Source organism: Protopterus annectens, chromosome 2.part2, assembly GCF_019279795.1.
Source record: "Protopterus annectens isolate FY-2018-M chromosome 2.part2, PAN1.0, whole genome shotgun sequence".
NCBI lineage: Eukaryota > Metazoa > Chordata > Ceratodontiformes > Protopteridae > Protopterus > Protopterus annectens.
The window spans coordinates 396890029-396912035 of NC_056730.1; the positions used below are offsets into that span (position 1 = coordinate 396890029).

The 22007-nt window shown below is 39.0% G+C and overlaps 1 protein-coding gene across 1 annotated transcript in view; it reads right to left on the bottom strand.

Annotated features, from left to right (window-relative positions):
- LOC122795645 (leucyl and cystinyl aminopeptidase) overlaps positions 1 to 22007 on the bottom strand; it is a 1650338-nt gene that overhangs the window by 791364 nt on the left and 836967 nt on the right. The gene's annotated exons all lie outside the window — the stretch shown is intronic.

A 22007-nucleotide genomic window follows, 5' to 3' on the forward strand; every position in this document is an offset into this window, starting at 1 on the left:
GTTCCCAAGGCACTATCCAAGGCCAAAAACACTACATCTATGTAGACATATAACATACCAAGCTGCCTGCTGGCTAGCCTGAAACAAATTGTCAGACACTTTACTGAGGCTATTCAACCGTAGCCTTAAAACTTGATTTGTGCCAGATGAATTGAGAACAACAGTCATTCCCTTGCACAAAGATGGAGCTACAACACGCACACATATACACAGACACACACATACATATATATATATATATATATATATATATATATATATATATATATAAATACACACACGCACACACGCACACACACACACGCACGCACACACACACGCACGCACACACACACACACGTGATAACAGTCACTTCGAGAGAGACACAAATGAATAAAATACCAGGATTTGCAGGCAGAAATGACAGCAATGTGGAAGAAGGGTATCCACACAGTTCCAATAGTAGCAGGAGCAATGGGTCTCATAAAAAAGAATTTGCATTCATATTTAGATATGCTACCGATACATGTAACTCCATATGACGTATAGGAGGAGTCAAATCTGGGTACACTGAGGGGTGCTGTGAAGAACATTTCTGGCTAACATCAAAGATTGAAATAATTTTGTGAACTTTAATCATACCCGGACTTATAAGGGATCGGGGTCTATTGCCATCATGGTATTAGAAACCCAAAAAACTTTTAGTTATGTACTTACCATAACTTCGCATGTATGGGATCCATCTCGCCTACATTCATAACAGATGGGTTCGGAGCCGATCCATCGGCTCTGACTCGGCCACTATACACTAGAACGAAGTCTCTCATTGGCTGGGCTCCCCCTTATCCCAGAATGCACCATACCTGCTTCCCCAGATCTTGTTTGTTCACTTTCATACATTCATACAGGTACAGAAAAAAAACAAAACATACCAATAACTGTAACCAACTAGAGCTCTTCAAGAAAAGAGCTCAGCAAGAGCAATATTTCCTCCAAATCCAAAAGGTAGGGGGAAGGAGGGTGGGTATGAATGTAGGCGAGATGGATCCCATACATCCGAAGTTATGGTAAGTACATAACTAAAAGATGTAATGGGATCCTATCTTGCCTACATTCATAACAGATGGGAAAGCGTCCCTAGCACCTAAATCCCGGGTGGCTCATTGGAACACACTCCTGAGAACTGCGGAACCAAAGGAAGCTCTGCCTCGGGAAGCCACATCAACCTTATAATGAAAAATGAAGGTGTGCGGAGAAGACCAAGTAGCAGCCGCACAGATATCATCTATTGAAACTTTGGAGTGAAAGGCTACAGAGGTGGCCATAGCCCTGGTAGAATGAGCCTTGAGTGGGAAAGGTAACTCTCTGCCTGACTGGGAATAAATGAAGGAGATGCAATCCTTAATCCATTTGGCTATGGTGGTTTTGGCAACTGGTAAACCTAACCTATTCTCCGCAAAAGACACAAACAGCTGGTTAGATTTTCGTGTGTGACTGGTCCTATCTAAGTAAAAACGCAGTTGCCTGTGAACATCCAACTGGTGAAAGGTATATTCTGCTCTATTAGAAAAATTTGGAAAGAAAACGGGGAGCTCCAAGGATTGCTGAATGCATAAAGGGGATGCTACCTTAGGCAAAAAGGAGGGATTCAATCTGAGGGAAACTCTGTCTTTATGAAAAATCAAATAAGGAGGAGTAGAACAGAGAGCCTGAAGCTCTGAAACCCGCTTAACAGAAGTTATTGCCACTAGAAGGGCGGTTTTCCAAGACAGAAATTTTATATCACAAGTCGCTGCCGGCTCAAAGGGACAGGCAGTTAAGGAGGCCAGAACCAAATTTAAGTCCCAAGGGGGCACAGGATGAGCCATAGGAGGCCTGAGGAGCCAAGCTCCCTTAAGAAAGGACTTGCAAAGTCTGTTTGCCATTAAGGAAGGCTCTACTGAAACATGAAAATTAGAGATGGCCGCTAGTTGAACCTTAATTGTGGAGACTGAAGAGCCTGAATGAAACAATGAAGCTAGAAATTCCAAGACCTGCGGAACTGGGGCCGTAAGAGGATCAATGCCTCGTTGCTGGGCCCAAAAGGCAAACCTTTTCCATTTGCTGGAATACAGCTTAGCAGTGGATGGCTTGTGGGAAGAGGACAAAATGTACATCACTTCTGAAGAAAGAGAGTTATCTCGAACTAAGGATGGAAAAGGAGTAACCAAGCAGCCAGTCGCAACAACCGGAGGGACGGATGAGAGTGTCCCGACTGATGAGACAACAGGTCCGGCACTGGGTCCAGAATCCAAGGGACTGTACCGCATACTTCTGAAGGAATGGGAACCAAACCTGATGGGGCCAGTGTAGGGCGACCAAAATCATGTAGCTCCCTACATGAAGAGCCTTCTGAATCACCTTCGGGAGAAGTGGAATCGGGGGGAAGGCATAAAGCAGACCAGGGGGCCAATTGTGGGCTAGAGCGTCCCTGGGAAACTGCCCCTGGGAGGGAGTCATAGTGAAGAACTCTCTGCACTTCGCATTGTTGGGGCTGGCGAACAAGTCGCAACAAGGGAGACCCCATTTAGCGAAGATCTGCGCAGCCACTCTGTTGTTGAGGGACCACTCGTGGGGCAACAGGAGAGTCCTGCTGAGCCTGTCTGCAATAACATTGGCTTTCCCCGGAATGTGCATTGCTACTAAGAAACGTTGGCTAGATATGGCCCAGCGCCACACTCTCATGGCCTCTCTGCAAAGGGGGTAGGATCTGGTTCCGCCCTGCTTGTTTATGTGCCAAACTACCGACATGTTGTCGGATAGAATGGCAATAGTACCTTGGGGGAGAGCATGATGAAGTGCTTGCAAAACCAGAAGCACCGCTCTCATTTCCAGGACATTGATGTGAAGGTGCGCTTCGCAATCCTGCCAAGTGCCTTGGACAGACCTGTCCAGATAATGATCCCCCCACCCTATCTGGGAGGCGTCAGTGGTCACTGTGGCAACTGGGGGCTGAAGGGCGAAGGGACGCCCCCGGTCCAGGTTGGACCGACGCAGCCACCAACGGAGGTCCCGACGACAACTGTCCGTAATCAGAACCAAATGGTTCAGGGGAAGTTCTTGATACGACCATTGAACCGATAATAGCCATTGCAGCACCTGCATGTGCAGCCTGGCTAACAGAACTAGGAGAATAGTCGCGGCCATCGTGCCCAATAACTGAAGAATCTGTCTGGCAGGAACTCGAAATTTGGGTAACAAGTTTAGAATCTGAGTTTGTAGGACCTGAATTTTCTGATGGCAAAAATGCCCGCATCCTTTTTGTGTCTAACTCTGCACCTATAAAGGTGATACGCTGAGATGGCTGCAGCACAGATTTTTCCCAATTGAAAGTGATTCCCAGCAAGAGTCCCAAAGTTACTGTGGCCATCAGCGCTCGAATCAGTAGATGCTTGGAGGTGGCAGTGAGGAGCCAGTCATCTAGATAGGGAAACACTTGGAATCCTAGACTTCTCAGGTGAGCTGTCACCACTGCCAGACACTTGGTGAACACCCTGGGGGCTCCGAGCCCATCAGTTATGAATGTAGGCGAGATAGGATCGCATTACATCTAATGTTAAGGGACTGTGGCTGACCAAGTTTGCAGATGACTGTAAATTTGGTTCCATCATAAACTTCCTAGAGATCCTAAAAGACAGCCTGTCTCCAACAAAGATCTGCTGCCAAAATCATGGACTGAAACAAAATGTCAAGAAATGTATAACTGTACCTTTTCAACATGTGTGACGCCCTTTATAACTACCACATTGACAATACTCTCTTGAAAACTGGTCCTCTAGAGATGTGGGGATCCATGTTGACAACAAACTGTCCTTTTTATCATTGCATATCCACTGTTGTAAGAAGTCCTGTTTCATTGCACAGCTTATACTGAATTGTATGGCATCCAAACCCAGGCATACTATTGGTCTCTGTATTTGGCACTCTTTAGGCCAAGCTTTAGAACATAATGCCCCTTTTGGTATGTACATGTGTTAACACTTGTCACAGGTACAACCACCAGAAGGCTTCCTCACTAAAAATCAAGAACCCACATCACAAAAACTATGCACACATCTGAAAGCCTTGTCCCTCTTCTTAGTATCATACAGACTTCTGAAAGGCAACCCCTGTCTTGTGTATAGACTCTCAACAGAGTCTGTTCTAGCAGAATTATTACACATTCGAAGTCCAACGGTATCAGAAATACCTGCTCAAGGGTCTTCAGTATCTTTTGCAAAATTACAGAACATGCTGGAGGAACAGATATGTCTCACAGAGAATACCACTTCTATGGAACCAGCTTCCCCTGCACAAAAAGCAGAGCACTTTGCTTACTTTGTTCAATAAAAACTTGGATGTATGGCTGGATAACTGCAAATTCGCCCACTGGTTTAGCAATAACAGCCCTCATGGATAAGGGAAACATGCAAGTTACCCTACATATACTTGTGCGGGACCAGTCTTTGAAAATTCATTTTACAAAATATGAGGGCTAATAACTACCACGGGAATGCAAGGCTAGTCTTATTTTATTTATTTTATTTAACATTTGTTTATCGGGAAAGTCAACTTGGAACAAAACCAACTTTCAGTGGAGGCCCGGGGAGAAATGTTCCAGACGCATGTCTTTGTAACGTGGGAGGAAACCGGAGCAACCGGAGGAAACTCAAATGGATGCAGGGAGGAATTGCAGACTCCGCACAGAAGGCACTCCAGCTGATAGTTGAACCAGAGAACCTCTTGCTGTGAAGTGACAATGCAACTGCTGCACCACTGAGCTGTCTTCTTAAAATCCTCACAGATAAGTAGCCTAGTAAGTACTTATGAACCTATATAAAGCCAAATGTTAAGTCTGAAACAGAATATGATGTATTAATCTCATGACTGAGCAATTCTCTAGCTTGAGCACACCATCATCATTCTCTTTCGGCTTTTCCCGTTAGGGGTCGCCACAGCGGATCATCTCTTTCCATTTCTTCCTATCCTCTGCATCTTGCTGTCACACCAACCGCCTGCATGTCCTCTCTCACCACGTCCATAAACCTTATCTTAGGCCTTCCTCTATTCCTCTTACCTGGCAGCTCCATCCTTAGCATCTTTTTCCCAATATACCCATCATCCCTCCTCAGCACATGTCCAAACCAACGCAATCTCGTCTCTCTTGCTTTGTCTCCAAACTATCCAACATGGGCTGACCCTCTAATATACTGATTCCTAATCCTATCCATCCTAGTCACACTGATTGCAAATCTTAACATCTTTAACTCTGTCACATCCAGCTCTGACTCCTGCCTTTTTGTCAATGCCACTGTCTCCAACCCATATAACATAGCTGGTCTCACTACCCTCTTGTAGACCTTCCCTTTCACTCTTACTGGTACCCGTCTGTCACAAATCACTCCTGACACTCTTCTCCACCCATTCCACCCTGCTTGTACTCTCTTCTTCACCTCTCTTCCATATTCACCATTACTCTGAACTGTTGATCCCAAGTACTTAAACTTGTCCACCTTTACCAACTCTACTCCCTGCATCCTCACCATTCCTCTACCCTCCCTCTCATTTACACACATATATTCTGTCTTAGCCCTGCTGACCTTCATTCCTCTGCTCTCTAGAGCATATCTCCACCTCTCCAGAGTCTCCTCAACCTGATTCCTACTCTCACTACAGATCACAATGTCATCTGCAAACATCATAGTCCACGGGGCCTCCTGTCTGATCTCATCTGTCAACCTGTCCATCACCACTGCAAATAAGAAAGGACTCAGAGCTGATCCTTGATGTAATCCCACCTCCACCTTAAACGGATCTGTCACTCCCACTGCAGTCCTCACCACTGTCACACTACCCTCGTACATATCTTGTACCACTCTTACGTACTTCTCTGCCACTCCCGACTTCCTCATACAATACCACAACTCTTCTCTAGACACCCTGTCATATGCTTTCTCCAAGTCTACAAAGACACAATGCAACTCCTTCTGACCTTCTCTGTATTTCTCCAACAACTAAAATCAATATGTGCTTGCACTTATCAGACTTTGAAGAGGACATTCCAAGTAAAGTTTTCATATCATGGATGGTGGTGAAATAAATATTAATCATGTGATGCACTTTTATCTAGGTTTAATTTGGAATGTGGTACAGTAATACGCATACAGCTGGAAAACACTACAGAGTGGGTTTGTTGCAATGGTTAAGGTCTGTACACAAGGTATGGGGTTTGATTGTGACTTCAGGATATTGGCGAGGCTTAAAATGGCCTTTCAAGGCAACTGGCCTAATATTCACCTATGAACCTAAGAATGAATAAACACAAGAGTTTCTAACACAAAACAGTGCATTATGTAGATGTGATTATATTTTCTGGAACTGTACATTTTTTGTGAAAATATGCTGAAAAATAAGCTATACTAAAATGGTAACATTCATTTTGAACTTCATTTTTATGAAGTATAATCATAAGCACTTGCTACTAGAATGAAGAAAATGCATTGCAGTTGTTTGTATTTAGTAATATATAAACCTTTACTGAGAAAGTACTGTATGTTAAGAAAATATGACTAAGAATCAAGCTATGTTACTGTGATAAGGAAAACACTTATGTCTCAAGTGTTTGGAACAAATAAAGGATTTGGTTATTGTTGCATATGGTGTTCTAACCAAACAGCAAGAACAAAATTACAAGAAAAATGTTATGTACACAAAACAATGCAAGAGTCTTCTGAAGATTTCATCATAAAGTGAATAATTTGACACTGAGTTTAAACAAGAGTAATTTACTTGGAGTAGAGATATACAATAAAACAGTAAGGCATGCCTACTTTTTATTACGAGTACTGTGGAGATTTTGCCTTAGTGAATTTAAGTTAATTACATCAACATAAGTGACATAATGATCTAAATAATAATATGTTGACATAATATATGACATACTTTACAAATAGTTATGTTTATAATGAGGGATGAAGCTATATATAAATATATTAAGTGGCTAGCAGCCAGAGGAATACAGTCTGATGTGTTTAAGTACTTAAGTTCATGGGACATAAAAGTTTAAAGAAACATGAGTGTTCTGACTTGAGGATATATCCTTTTGTATTTTAGTTATGTGCTCATGATAAGAGTCCCCTTAGTCCTAGTAAGCACTTCACAGTGTACAATGATGACTAAGTGGAACATGGTAGATACGTGAGGTGAAAGGTTTACACCACTCATTTATTTATTTAACATTTGTTTACCAGGGAAGTCCGACTAGGTAAGTTTGCCCATTTTCAGCGGAAGCCCAGGAAGAAAAGCTCCATATAACAAAAACATAACAGTCAGTACTTTAAACAACAGTGAAACAAACAGAGAAATGATAGTAATAAATCACATAGTAACACATTATCACAGTTCAAGTTAGTAATAAAGCTAACAGGATCACTTAGTAACACGAAATCATTCAGTGGAGTAGTCTCAGAGATACAATAGCTTAATATACAATGGAATAGTATAACAGAGACACCTGTTTGGTACTGCAAATTGTTATGCTTAATGTTGTTATAATCACATAGAATCAGTAAGCAAACAGAGAGATACTAAAGTGGAGAGTAGGGGTGAGAGGGTGAGGATGGGAGTAAGTAAGGTATTCAGTAAGCAGAGATAAAGTCGAGGAGAGGAGAAATGGGTTCATCCTGGTGAGGAGCAGGAGCATAACCAGTTGTCATTTAGGTGGGACTTCAGTTTTTTGAAGTGCGTTAGGTTTGCTGTGTTTAGTACCATGATTTAGTTATACAGTTAGAATATAACGAGTCTCCAAAGCTGTTGTTGGATTTTGTAACTTTCAGCAGTAGTTTTTTTGAGGATGGTAGAGTCCCTGCTATCGAGGTGGATTTGTACTAGGTCTTGTAGGGATGGAAATTTGTTGGTTAAGTAAACTATGGAATGGGCTATGGTAAGTTGGTTTAGGGTTAGTGGGCCGGGCAGCTCTAGCTATTTGAGTTGTTTCAGAGCAAGACAATGATGGGTTTTGTGGGGCAGGTTAGTGGCAAATCTGGCTAACTTATGGTAGCATGATTCAAGTTTCCTTAAGTCTGATTTTTTGAGGTTAGTAAATATAGGGGGTCACTCATATTAACTACACCTTTTTTGTCTAGGCAGGATGGCTTTATTAGATGCTTACAGAAATATCTGAGATTAAAGAAATAATGTGCTTCCTTCTCCCAAGCTGGTTAAGGTGATAATTTGGTCAAAGCAGGGACATGACATGAAATGGTGAATTTAGTAAGAGACAATGGGATATGAGTGTGTAGCAGATTAAAAAAATGCATGACTCTGTACTATTCCTTACTAATAAATTTTGCTCACTGGGCTAAGTGGTAAAGAAAAAAACAGCTAAGATAGGACAGGATGAGATAAAATGGCGACGTATGAACAACCAACAAGAAAGTCACATTAATAGATGGCATTTTTCTTTAAGTTAGGAAGAAAGAAAGTAATACAGATCTGGAAGGTTTTGATTAACAACATTTTAAAAAGGGGATAGTACCAGCATTTTGTAAGAAAACTGTGGTAGCCGTATTATCAAATGAGAGTAAAGACCCTTCAAATCCAGCTTCTTACAGACCAACTGAATTCATAAACGAAGATTACAAACTGTTTGTATCTATACCTACTAATGACAAAGGTGTTGCCAAAAGTGACGGATAAAGATGAATGTGGTTTTGTGGTGGGGAGGCAAATATCTGTCAATATTAATAGAACAATGACAATACAGAGAGAAGCAGATTGTCAAAATATACCACTAGTGGATATATGAAGGATGAAAGGCAATAATTAAGGTGGGAGGTTTTCTTCTCAACAGACTGCATTTAAACAGAAGAACCAGGCAAACTTGTCCTCTAGCCCCTATATTATTTCTTTATATTTAGAATACTTAGCAAAGACAATAAAGGACTCAAATTCAATGATGTATCTAAATCTTAATCTAGAAAACGTAGCTTGGTTTATAGATGTATTGTTTTGTATCTGATAAATCCAGAAAGGATATTTTGACGTTTTGGAACATTTTAAGACAGTCTCAAGTCTTTTGGAGATATGGAATAAATGAAGACAAAAAAGGCAACAGCAGTAAATTGTATACCCACACAAGAGTTGGTTCAGCAATACAATATATATGGGAACATAACAAAATTAAGTATTTGGTGTATCAATTAAAAAGACTTTTGTTATGACAACTAAGGACATGTGGGAAAAGACTAAACAAAAGATAACACAAAAACAGAGAAGCTGAGGCTCTTGGTTATGGATATGGATATAGTAAGTTACAAGCAGTGACAATGATTTTAGTCCCTCTAGTTTTATAAACAGATCATGCATACTTTTATCGGCCAGAAACGTTGTTGTGGATGATGATAATACTGAGCTGAAATAATTTATTTGGGTGGGGAAGAAGGCAATAATTAAATGGGATCAAGTTGATTCTTCCCAAAGAACAAGGTGGTTTAGGATTACCTCATTTGAAGAGATGCATTTAGAGCTATGCATATACACATAACCCAAGCAGATTATACAGCAAAGCAGAATAATGAGGAACAGGGGGGAGGGGGTTCAAGAAATAAAATTTTGCATAGCCATACAACGGCATACCTTCCAGCAGATGTTAGTACTTGCAGTAAAAACTCATCAGCCACCTCCGAAAGCATGTCAAGCCACATTAAGAAAATATTAATTCTGAAGCCACATAGATCAAGTACAGATAACATAAGAACAATGACAGCCAAAAAAGAGCAATGTACTATGCACATCTTCCTTACATATAAGTAAAGATGAAACACATACATTAAAAATAACTGCCAGACCTCTTTAACTGGGGACAATTAAGTATACTAATAATATATAATTCTGGGTATATCTGTCTTCTGTGCTGGAATGCGTCTGATCTAATTATTTCACCTACACGTTTGAAGACTGGATACAGATTGCCTATTTAGTTTTAACTGACAGATTTGTTAATCAGAACTTGGCATCATCAAAATGAATGCATACTCTGTCTTGTGTTGTACACTACAATCTTAGAACAGGCTCAGTCTCTATGATACCTTGGGTGAATGAGAACTGGAATCTGAACCCTGATCAGTTTTGTAAATGTTTGCTATTAATGCAGAGCTTCTATTTTTGCTGTCTTGGAAGCTGATTTTCCCCTGAAATACTTGTACATTCATGGGTTTCATGTTAGCACAAAAGACCATCTCTGTTTAGAAAATTAGAAACTAACATTACAACAAACTCTAACAAATGTAAAGCAACAAATACATTTTGATCCTATAAACAATTTTAGTATCTACTAAGTTTGCTGTTTGTTTACAAAGATATATACTATACAATGTATAACCTTTGTTGAGTTATCACATAAGACATGGGCAAACATACATTTATATAAAGAAAAGAAACCATATTAACATATTCCTGGTTAGAAACATTATACATCACATATTTGTGTAAAACTATTATCAATCCAGCATTACTTAAATTGTTCAATTCCCTCTCACTCCTCTTCCAAAACATAATTTTGCATAAATTGTTCCCACAATTTCTGCTTTATATACAATCTGCTCCTAATCTTTTCTAAAGATCCTTCTTCCAGTTCTTATATCAATGTTACGATCTGAAGAAGTCTTGTATGAAGACGAAAGCGCTCATCTGTGGATTTGTATAAAAGTTTATTGCTTCTGGTGGCCTGGAACTTTTTTATTTTTATTATCAATGTTACAATACTCAACATTTCAAATACAGTCAGTTTACACTTTGATTTCAATCTTCTATTAATTGCTTTTTTGCCAGCCACCAGAATTAAACTTGGCAAGCTCTTACGATGTATAGGCAATTCAGATATTGCATTTCAGCTCAAAAAGCCATTTTCTTAGTTACACCCATTTGCTCACCCAATATTTCTGACAGAGATACTCGGCTGGGAATTTCTGAAGTCTGCCAACTTGTTACACTCCCAAAACATATGTTCCCAGTTGCCTCTTTCTTCCCCATCATACCTTCAACATTTGCAATCTACCTGAAGAAAAATTCTTTGGAGTTTGGTTCAGGTATAAAAATACCCATGCAAATACTTCCAAGCAAAATCATAAATCTTCTAGAGTTTGTTGCATACTTGAGAGCCATACATATATTCTCCCACAGATTTGTTGAGAGCTCCTTATCCAATCTCTTCACAATCTTCTCTAATATCCTCTGATTAATTCCTATACTTATTGTGCAATATTTTATATGCCCTATTACTTATCCCTTTTTAACAGCAGCTTGTCTTCTAGACAACTAAAAACTCTACCAGTGTAGATCTTTCACTTAGGATTCTCCTATCCCTTTCTCTTTGCCTATACCCTTGAAATCAATCCCTGACAGGAAGAGCAGTCTCTAGACTGCAGACCAAATGTCTTCTTGTCTCTTCCCATTCTATAACATTTCCCCTCTCTAGTTATCTTTCTCATAATATCTTGGTTCCTTTGCCAGTTTTTACCAATAAATTCCAGACTCTCTCATCTCTAACTGCAGTTATCCCTTTCGGTAAAATATCTTTCCCTGTGCTTGTGTTGGCTTAATTCTTAGAATACTTTACAAATACAACATTCTGCATGGTTGTTACTCTCCTTAAGGATATCCATTAAAATTCTCTCTCTCCTTATTTTCTGCCCCCCCCCCCCCAATCATCCATTTCCACTTTGAATTATAACTTTCAGCTTGTGTTATGTATATGAGCCTTAACTGTGCAGCCCTAAAATATTCCTTCAAATCAGGTAACCCTAAACCACCTTTGCCAGTTGATAAACTAACCCTTGCCCTCTTCCTCTGCCAGACAAATTCCTTTAACGCTTTCCTAATTATTGTGCACAACTTCTCTGGTGGATAAAAATATGCCTGCCCTATATATAAAACTAAAGTGACTAAAAACATTTTCACTGTTTGTGCTTTGCAATCCCATATCCTTAAACAAGACCTTCCAGTTTCTCAGTTTTCAATTAACCCTTGTTTAGTCTCTTCTTACATAACCTTAGCTGCCATAACAGAAGCATTTTAATCCATACTCCTAAGTACTTCACTTGGACCAATTCATGTGTGGGTACATAGTTTACAGCTACAGTGCAAAGAAAAATGATTTGCCCCCTTCCTGAGTTCTTATTTTTTTTGCATGTTTGTCGCACTTAAATGTTTCAGATAATCAAACAAATTTAAATATTAGACAAAGATAACCCAAGTAAACACAAAATGCAGTTTTTAAGTGATGATTTTATTTATTTATTTACATCTGTTGACTGGGAAAGACCGACTGGACGCAGGTCCATTTTCAGCGAAGCAAGGGGAAAAAAGCTCCACAAATTAAAATATTAGACATAGTTACAGATGAAGAATCCTAGCAATTAAAATATTACAAACATAGTTACAGATGAAGAACATAGTACATTCAGTAGATAACTAGCAGCTGTTCCAGCCACGAAGTCATAGCAGATATTAACAATTGTTACAATAAGAAGTTACTGCCGTATAATAAGTAGATAGGCATGGAAGTATCAGAGCTTGCTGTAATCAAAGGTAGTTTGTGGGATGGTAGAGGGTAGATGGAGTGGGAGAAGTTAGAGGGGAGAGTTACAAGGGCATAGCCAGCATGTTTTTAGGTGCGCTTTAAGTAAAGCTTTGAAGTGGGTGCATGATGGTAGAGGTTATTGTGGGGCGGGGGGGAGGTGTTCCACAATTTTGCTATAGCGCTAGAGAATAGTGCTTCTCCAGCAGTGTTATTGGCTCTAGTAACCTGTAATTGATTTTTGTTGCTATATCATAGTGGTCTGGTAGTGAGATAGGGTTGGAGTAGATTCTGGAGGGATGGGACCTTTAGAGGATGGTTTACTAGTTTGTGGGCGAGTGCGAGTTGATACCACTGAAGGAGGTGAGGGAGTTTTAGCCAGCCTAGTTCAGTAAGTGAGACATTGGTGACTGAGGTAGGATGCCCCGGTGGCAAATTTGGCGATTTTGTTGTAGCAGGTCTCGAGTTTATTTAGATCGCATTGCCTTAGGTTGGTATATATTGGAGAGGCATAAAGTGGGGTGGAGATAAGGTGCAAATTTGCAAATGAAATCCTAGCTGCTTTGGTGAGGAGTTGCTTATTTCTGTATAAGGCTCCTAATTTTTTGTGGACTTTTTTATGGTCATGGATATGTGAATGTCAAATTTGAGATTGTTGTCTATTTCAACTCTATCCAAACCTACATGGCCCTATGCGAAAAAGTAAATGCCCCCTTGTTAAATCATGAAGTAACTGTAGTTAATCACATTTTTGGGAAAGCAGAGTTCAATTTCACTAGCCACACTCACGCCTGATAACTGCCAGACCTGTTGAATCAAGAGATTACTTAAATAGGACTTGTCAGACAAAGTGAGGTAGGCCAAAAGATCCCAAAAAGGAAAATATCATGCTGTGATCTAAAGAAATTCCGGAACGGATGAAAAAAACGAAGTAATTGACATCTATCAGTCTGGAAAAGGTTATAAAGCCATTTTTAAAGCTTTGGGACTACAGCAAACCACAGTGAGAGCCATTATCCACAAATGGAGAAAACACAGATCAGTGGTGAAGCTTCCCAGGAGTGGCCGGCCTACAAAATTTACCCCAAAAGCGCAGCGACGACTCATCCAAGAGGTTACAAAAGAACCCAGAACAACATATTAAGAACTGCAGGCCTCACTTGCCTCAGTTAAGGTCAGTGTTCATGACTCAACCATAAGAAAGAGACTGGGCAAAAATGGCATGCATGGCAGAGTTCCAAAGATAAAACCACTGCTGACCAAAAAGAACATAAAGGCTCGTCTCACTTTTGCCAAAAAACATCTTGATGATCCAAGACTTTTGGGAAAATATTCTGCAGACTGCCGAAGCAAAAGATGAACTTTTTGGGAGGTGTGCATCCCGTTACATCTGGCGTAAAAGTAACACAGCATTTCAGAAAAAGAACATCATGCCAACAGTCAAACATGATGGTGGCAGTGTGATGGTCTAGGGCTACCTTGCTGCTTCTAGATCTGGACGACTTGCTGTGATTGATGGAACAATGAATTCTGTTCTCTACCAAAAAATCATGAAGGAGAATGTCCGGCCATTAGTTCGTGACCTGAAGCTGAAGTGCACTTGGGTTCTGCAGCAGGACAATGATCCAAAGCACACATCTCTGAATGGGTTAAAAAAAACAAAATGAAGGTTTTGGAGTGGCCTAGTCAAAGTCCGGACTTGAATCCAATTGAGATGCTGTGGCACGACCTTAAAAAGGCAGTTCATGCTCGGAAACCCTCCAGTATGGCTGAATTGAAGCAATTCTGCAAAGAAGATTGGGCCAAAATTCCTCAGCAGTGATGCTGCTAAGGGTGGCACAACCAGTTATTAGGTTGGGGGCAATTACTTTTTCACACAGGGCCATGTAGGTTTGGATAGTTTTTTTTCCCTTAATAAATAAAATCATCACTTAAAAACTGCATTTTGTGTTTACTTGGGTTATCTTTGTCTAATATTTACATTTATTTGATGATCTGAAACATTTAAATGCAACAAACATGTAAAAAAATAAGAAATCAGGAAGGGGGCAAATACTTTTTCATTGCACTGTATAGCCTTTGTTTTATCTTCATTAATTTTATATCCTGAAAAGACTTGACACTGTCTCAAGATGTTACACAACAGTGAGGTGTCTTTTTCTGGTTTTAACAGGTACACAATAACAACATCTGCAAATAAAGTCAAGCTTTCTTGATTACTGTACCAAGTATATAATATATTTCTGGAGCCCTTACTTTCTTTGCAAATATCTCAAAATACAAAGCAAATAATAAAGGGGAAAGAGGGCACCCCTGCCTGGTTCCTCTGTTCAAACACAACCTGTGAGAGAGGACCACCCCCCCACTATAATGTTTGCCTCTGATCCCTCATATACCCTAATTAACCTTTTTATTGTATCAGGGGATGTAAATGCTTCCGTTGCCCTTTTCATAAAATCCCAGCTTACTCTGTTGAATGCTTTCTCTGCATCAAAACCCAATAACTACAGTGGTATTTCTATACGCTGCTTCGCTCAAGAGTGGCATTGTTTTATTAATGCTGTCAAATGTTTGCCTCCCCTCTGCAAAACCACACTGATCCATACCTATCAATTTTGGCAGCGCCTTTGTCATTCTTTTAGCTATTATAGACAAACTTTATAATAATGGATTAAAATTGAAATGGGCCAATATGAAGTTGGGTATTTCTTTTCTTTAAGTATTACAGCCACCACTGATTTCTTCTAGAATGTTTATACTTCTACTCCTTTAAAATAGTGTTAAACAAAACCTTCCAGATCTTTATCACTTTCTTCCTTCTTAGCTTCCAAACTTGCACATGAATACCATCTATCCCTGCAGACATTCCTGTTGATCATACATCACTGGTTTTATCTTACCTCTTTCCTTTCTTAACTGGTAATTGTTGAGTGTCATCTACCTCTACCCCTGGCATACTTATGTCTGCCATAAATATTTCCAGTTGTGCTCTTTCTTGACTTACACTTTTCTCTGCTTTATACAACTTTTCACAAAATTTCCAAAATATCTAATACCTTCTGCAGGATCTCTAGTTATTGTTCCTATTATAGGCTCCCTAGGTTTGGCAACAACCCTTTCTGCTTTCTGTTGCCTAAGTCGTGCTAAATGTTTTTGAGGTCTGGAGTTGTGAAAAAGCAGTTGCCTATTATCCATATACTCCCCTTATTTTCTCTTTAGCACTCTGCAGTTGTCTGTTCTTGTTCTGAGATTCCCCTTATTCTGCAGTGCTTTAACCTTTGCCAGCCTCTCTAAATAATTCCTACAACTTCTTAACCATATTTTTTCTTTTATTTCTAACCTATTTTTAAACTCCTCTTTCATTTTATCCCACTTACTAGCTATAACTTCTTAAGAAATTTCTATCTTCCCCCCAATAATTCTTGAATAATTTCCACTACCCATTCCTTAAATTCCTTTTAACAGGTAGATTGGGAAGCACCAATGTCTCATTCTTACTTCATTACTCTGCATTTTTGTCTTAGTTGTTACTGGTGCATGATATGAAGTAATTAGTTCTGGGTTGAAGCTTTCAATTAAATGCAAATGTACTTGTGAAACAATTTCCGTCTACTATAGCCCAGTTATTGTACCTTGAGGAATAATATGTAAATTGTCTCCAAGTTCCTACTCCTGAATTCAAGTCTTCCATTTCAAATATTTTTATAAATTTCTTCAGAATATACCCTCTTTTGTTATACTTTCCCTTCTAGGTCCCCCCAGATACACCCTCATTGTTACACACCAGATTCCTGTCCCCACTTATAAATAATATTCCCTGCTGAAAGCTAATTATTTCTCCCAAAATTAAGCTCTGTAATATCTTTTAAAATCCACTTTATATGGAATATAAATAGATGCCAGCATAATCTTCCTCCCTTGCCGGCAGTCCCTTACTAGCACAAATCTACCATTACCTCTTATCTTTGTTCTCTCACTATTGGAGCTCCTCTAGCAATTAGTATAATTACTCTCCTTTTCCTTTGTCCTTGATAATCTGCTGAAAATCCCTCCTGAAATCCTTTTTTCATTAAACTCACATGTTCACTTCTTTCCAAGTGTCTCTCCTGTGGCATTGTTATTTGCACTATGCATTTCTTAATGTAATTCAATATTCTTTCCTTTCTGTCTACACCCGTGAAGCTACTCGCACTGCAAACTAATATGGATACAGTAGCCTTTATGACAAGAACTTCATATTCTCGATTATTTTATACAACAGCTTTTTTAATTTTCATTTTTAATGTCTCCTTTCAGCTTTTGTGTTACATGCACCCACTAATGTATGGCCGGTTAATCTTTTATACAATTGTTACTTGTCATTTCCATTTGAACCTATGTCACATTTTTAAAACCTTAAAAGAAAAAAAACACTCCCAGAACATCCCCATAACCTTTTAACTTAAAACAAACATGCACAACTATGTACCTCTTCTTATCAGGAGAGTTAAACTTCATTATTTGAACAAGTGCCCACAACTGACAGCTGCACATGCATGCATTACCTAACCTAAAATTAAGGTTATCTCCTGTTAAAGACACATGCTACAGCTGTGTTCCTGCTTACACTAATTGCTCTGTGCTTTTCTTATTTTTATTCCCCTCCCAGATGTGAAAAAAAAGCTTATATGCTTTCAGAAAACATTAACGTTTAGCCTTAAAGTGCTTTACTTTTACTGCTTTTATTGCTTGCCCCTATAGTCCGCTTTTCTCCATGGAGATAAAAGTACAAAATGTACAGCTGCCCTCAGCTGCAAACATCTCAACTCACAACAGTTACTGATCTCATCATACTCAGTGTTCGCACATTTACTTGCTTACACAAAAAATGTTATTAGATTAAGCCACGAGCCTTCTTCCAGACATTCACCTACGCAAAACTAAGAGAAAACATATCAACTTTACACATATTATAATCTGCACAATTTATACCCCATCCCCTACAAAAACAACCCAAGACTATAGCATATTAACTTAAACATTCTTTTGCCCAGCCCTCCTTCTCTTTTTCCATCATAACGCTTACATTTTGTAAAACTAAAATAGAAAGTCACTTGTTTACTTTCATATCTTCATCACATACAATAGCTGAAAATACTTTACTATATAACACGCAACTTATTTAATGAAATGTTTTATAAAAATACTAAGAACTTTACAAGAAGTTTTTCTTGCAATTACTTTTTGCTTTTCCTTCCAGTGTCGTCCTAAACATGTGTTTCAGTCCCTCACAAGTTTAACAAAGTCAAAAGTCCAATTTTCCACTTTTTTCTTGTAAAGCCATATTTCACAAATGTGACTAAAGCTTTATAATGTCACATTTATTCACTAATTTCAGTGTTGCTAGTCTTATTCCTGTTCATCTACATCTCCCAACCTGGGACCCCGGTTCTCGTCCAAGGTACTCCCAATTCCTGTAGACATCTCCTGAACTTTTTCGGTCTCTCAAGCATTTTCCTTTCAAACATTTATTTACTGCTTTTACCAGAAAACTTTGATTGGGCACAGGTATCATTTTCCGTGGAATTCCAAGGAAAAATGCTCCATTTTACAGAATGGGTAGAAGGCAGTTATACAAGATTTACTTAATAAATGTACATACAGACATAGAATAGTAATGATATGACAGTTAAAAATAACAAATGCACATACATGACTAGTTAAATGTACATACATAGAGTAGCACTGATATTACAGTTAACAAAAACATGACAGTTAAAACAAGAATGCAATAAAATATTAGTTAATATCAAGCTTATATATTAGTTAATATCAAGCTTACAAGAGTCTAGTTATTGTCAATTGGAACTAACTGTAAACAGATACTGAGTAGGAGACAAGTAATTATAGGATGAAGATAGTTACAAATTATGAAGCAGTATTAAGTAGGTCCAGGTAAAAGGGAGACAGACAGTAGTGGAGAGGGGTAGATGATAGCCAAATTGTTAGCGACTGTGAATAAGTAGCTGTAACATAGCCAGCTACATAAAGAATGATGACAGTAAGGGTTTGCAGATTATCCAGGAGCATCACATGTACACAGCTGGAAACCAAGTAGCTAGGACTCCAGTTCTAAATGATTTTAGGGACTGTTCTTGTTGTACTGTTAGTGGGATGGAGTCCCAGGATTTATTGAACTGATGGGAGAGTAGTGATTTGCCAGCAGAATTGTTTTGTTTGGATACATGTAATACATATTTGTCTGATGAAAGTAGTGGCCTGGAAGGGTTATACATTTGCATGAGGTTGGAGAGGGATGGACAGTCGTCAGTTTAATACACAATGTTATGGATTTGTGGAAGTTCTGTGTAGGTTAGTTAATGTAAGGATTCCAGCCACTGTAATTCCCTTATGGCAGCACAGTAGTGGGCAGTTGCAAACACTGGAAAAGGTTTCACTGGCAAAGTTTCTCTGCGAACCTTATTATCAGAAGAATGAGTAGCACAGTCCCCTTCTGTTTAATGGCTCACTTTTTGTTGGACAAATTTTTCTATTTCATCCTTTGTCTGTTCTACATCAAAAAATGACTTTGATCCTCTAAGAAAAAAATATTTTGAAGGCAACCAGCTACAGCAGCTTTAAATCTCACACCTACCTCTCAAAATTCACTGATTGCTGGGATAAACCTGCTTTTCTTTTGCCTGCTGTACAGTGAATAATCATTTTATACAAACACTATACAGTCTCCATTTTTTAATACTTTGTCATTATGCCACAGTTTTGTCAGGATCAACTCTTTCTGCTGATATGATTGCATCTTTACTAATACATGTCTTGGCTGTTCTCTCATGGACAGGTTTGGATCAATAGATAGAATGTGGCCTTTCAATTAACAGATCCTGTTGCAGAGTACCAGTCTAGCTGCTTCTTTTGTGCTTTCATAAAATTAATAGTCTGTACCTTCCAGTTTATCTAGTACAACACAAAATGTCAGTTTTACTCTTGCATACTCTGCCCTCTAACTCTACCATTTTTTTGAAATAGCTCATCTTGAACAGTCTCGGGTTCCTATTACCAGATCGAAAGACCATAATCGCAAATACGAAAAGAGCGACACGTATTGCGTGAAAGATGGAAATGCCGAACGTCCAAAATAATGAAAATTGAAATGTCGAAGTGTAATGGTTGTCCCATCTGCGGTATAGCTCCGTAAGGTAAGTAGCGGACTTTAGGGTTAGGATGTGGGTTAAGATAAGTGAATAGACAGGTAATGTATGTAAGATTTAGAATAGTGTTAGAAGTAGGGATTTATTTAACTGTATGTATGTGTATTATTTATTTTTGTTGTGTGTATGTCTGCAGGGGAAGTGTGCGGTACTTACAGACCTTAGGGTTAGGGAGGGGTTACGGATAGTGCATAGATAGTTGTGTATGTGGGGTTTAGTGTAGTGTTGGAAGTACAGTTTTGCTAAGTGTATGTATGTGTATTATTTATTTTTTTGGGTGTATGCCTGTAGGGGACGTGTGCGGTAGTTACGGACCTTAGGTTTAGGGAGGGCTTAAGGATAGTGCATAGTTAGTTGTGTATGTGGGGTTTAGTGTAGGGTTAGAAGTAGGGCTTTGGTGCTTTACTTTAGGTTAGAAGTAGGGTTTAGTTAGTGTATGTATGTGGTTTATTTATTTTGCTTGGGTAGGTGGTATGTAGCGGGTGGTGGGGTTGGCCAACTATAACAGTTCGTTATTTTATTTTTCGCTGTTTAGTGCGTTCAGGATTTTCGTGGTTCGCATTATAGGTGTCGACATTTGGGTATTCCTATAAAGGGTTTTTTTTTATTTGGTAATATAGACCCAGCAGTCTCACATGCAGTCAGCCTTTTTTTCATTTCAACCTCTGATTTTTGCAGTTTTATCAGTTCATTTGAATAGCTGTTTAAAGCTTGTTCCATTTTTTTTCCAGCCTAGTGTTATTTGAGTTGTCTTGTTTATTTTAATCAACTCTGAACACGTGTGATTAGTTTCCTCTAGATTACTGGAAACCATGTCTTGCACCAAAGCTAGAACATGAACCGCTTTTTACTGAACAGCTGCAGGATTTTCCTCAGTCTTCACCTTTTCTACCTGATTTTCTTTCAGGCGCTCTAAATTTCTTCTTTGCTGGCATCCAGGTTGTGTACTTACTAGCCAATAACTGAATTTACTGAAACTTGCAGAGTTACTGGCCCTTTTTTCATACTGGGAGAGCTGAAATTATGCTGTTGACAAGTGTGCAGCCATCTTGGAAGTCCTTCAGGATTCAATATTGATCCCAATAAACATAGTGACCTAGCTACCGGTCATTTAAAAGAAGTATCTACAGAAGAAATGTCATTACTTATTCCACTTAAACGGATGAACCCATACAATGCATCACCCACACATATTTGAAGTGCCTCAGCTGCAGCATATTCACCAACAAGCCAGCACTTCTTACAGCCAAAATACTGTCTTACTACTGAAGCAAATTACAGTAGCTGCACCAGGGATAGTGGGGCACATATAGATTAAAAATAAAAATACAAAAAAATGGCAAATAAGTAAAACACAAATAAAACATAAAAATAAACACCTAGTTTAATAATAACAATCAATATAGTAAACCCCTGCATTAAGTACGCCTTAATAGAGTGGCATCTTCAAACTGTCTGAAGAAGTCATAGTCTACATTAAGGAATACCTGATGAAAGCATTTGCCGTAGTTGTTTTATGTTAAGATTGAACTCTCAAACTTCAGTTGCCCAAGGTTCAACCTACTGAAGATCAGAGTTTATCCACAGGAAATCGGTGCTTACATGTTCAGCTGACAGTGATGCCTTTTTGAGGAATTTCCCCATTCTTTGAGTTGGTGCAACCATGGAGTGGGTATGTTTACATTCAGGGGTGCAAAGGGCTCACTACTCCCCATATCAAGGGTGCAGGAGGGCTTGTCCCTACAAAACAAAAATGCATAAAGTGTTTTTTTTTCCTGCCTTTTTTTGGCAAATGCAGTTAGGGGATTACAATCCTTGGTGCATTCCGTTTTGTCCACTCATAGTGGCAGCATTTATTATTTATGGTTCCAGAATGTTTTACATATTTACCACATTTTTTTTAGTATTTAAGTCATTTTTGTAAAATCACCAGTCAGTCTGTGTTAGTGATTGCAGTGGTACACTTGCCAGGTGCAGAATGCATAGCAATCAATGTGATGTCCAAAAGCATGGACTGTGTCCTCTCTGCCAAAAGGAAACTATGAAGGGGCAGAGAAGTGTGATGCAACAGTGCAGTTGTCAGAAGCAGAGTACCATTTAAGGATATGGCGCAACCATTACAGAAACCAGGAAGTAATTTGTGTGTGTTTGTGTTTGCGTAGATACACATACAAAGTCCCTACAATGCTGCTGCAAAGCACAGCTTTGACTTCATAAATTATACAGT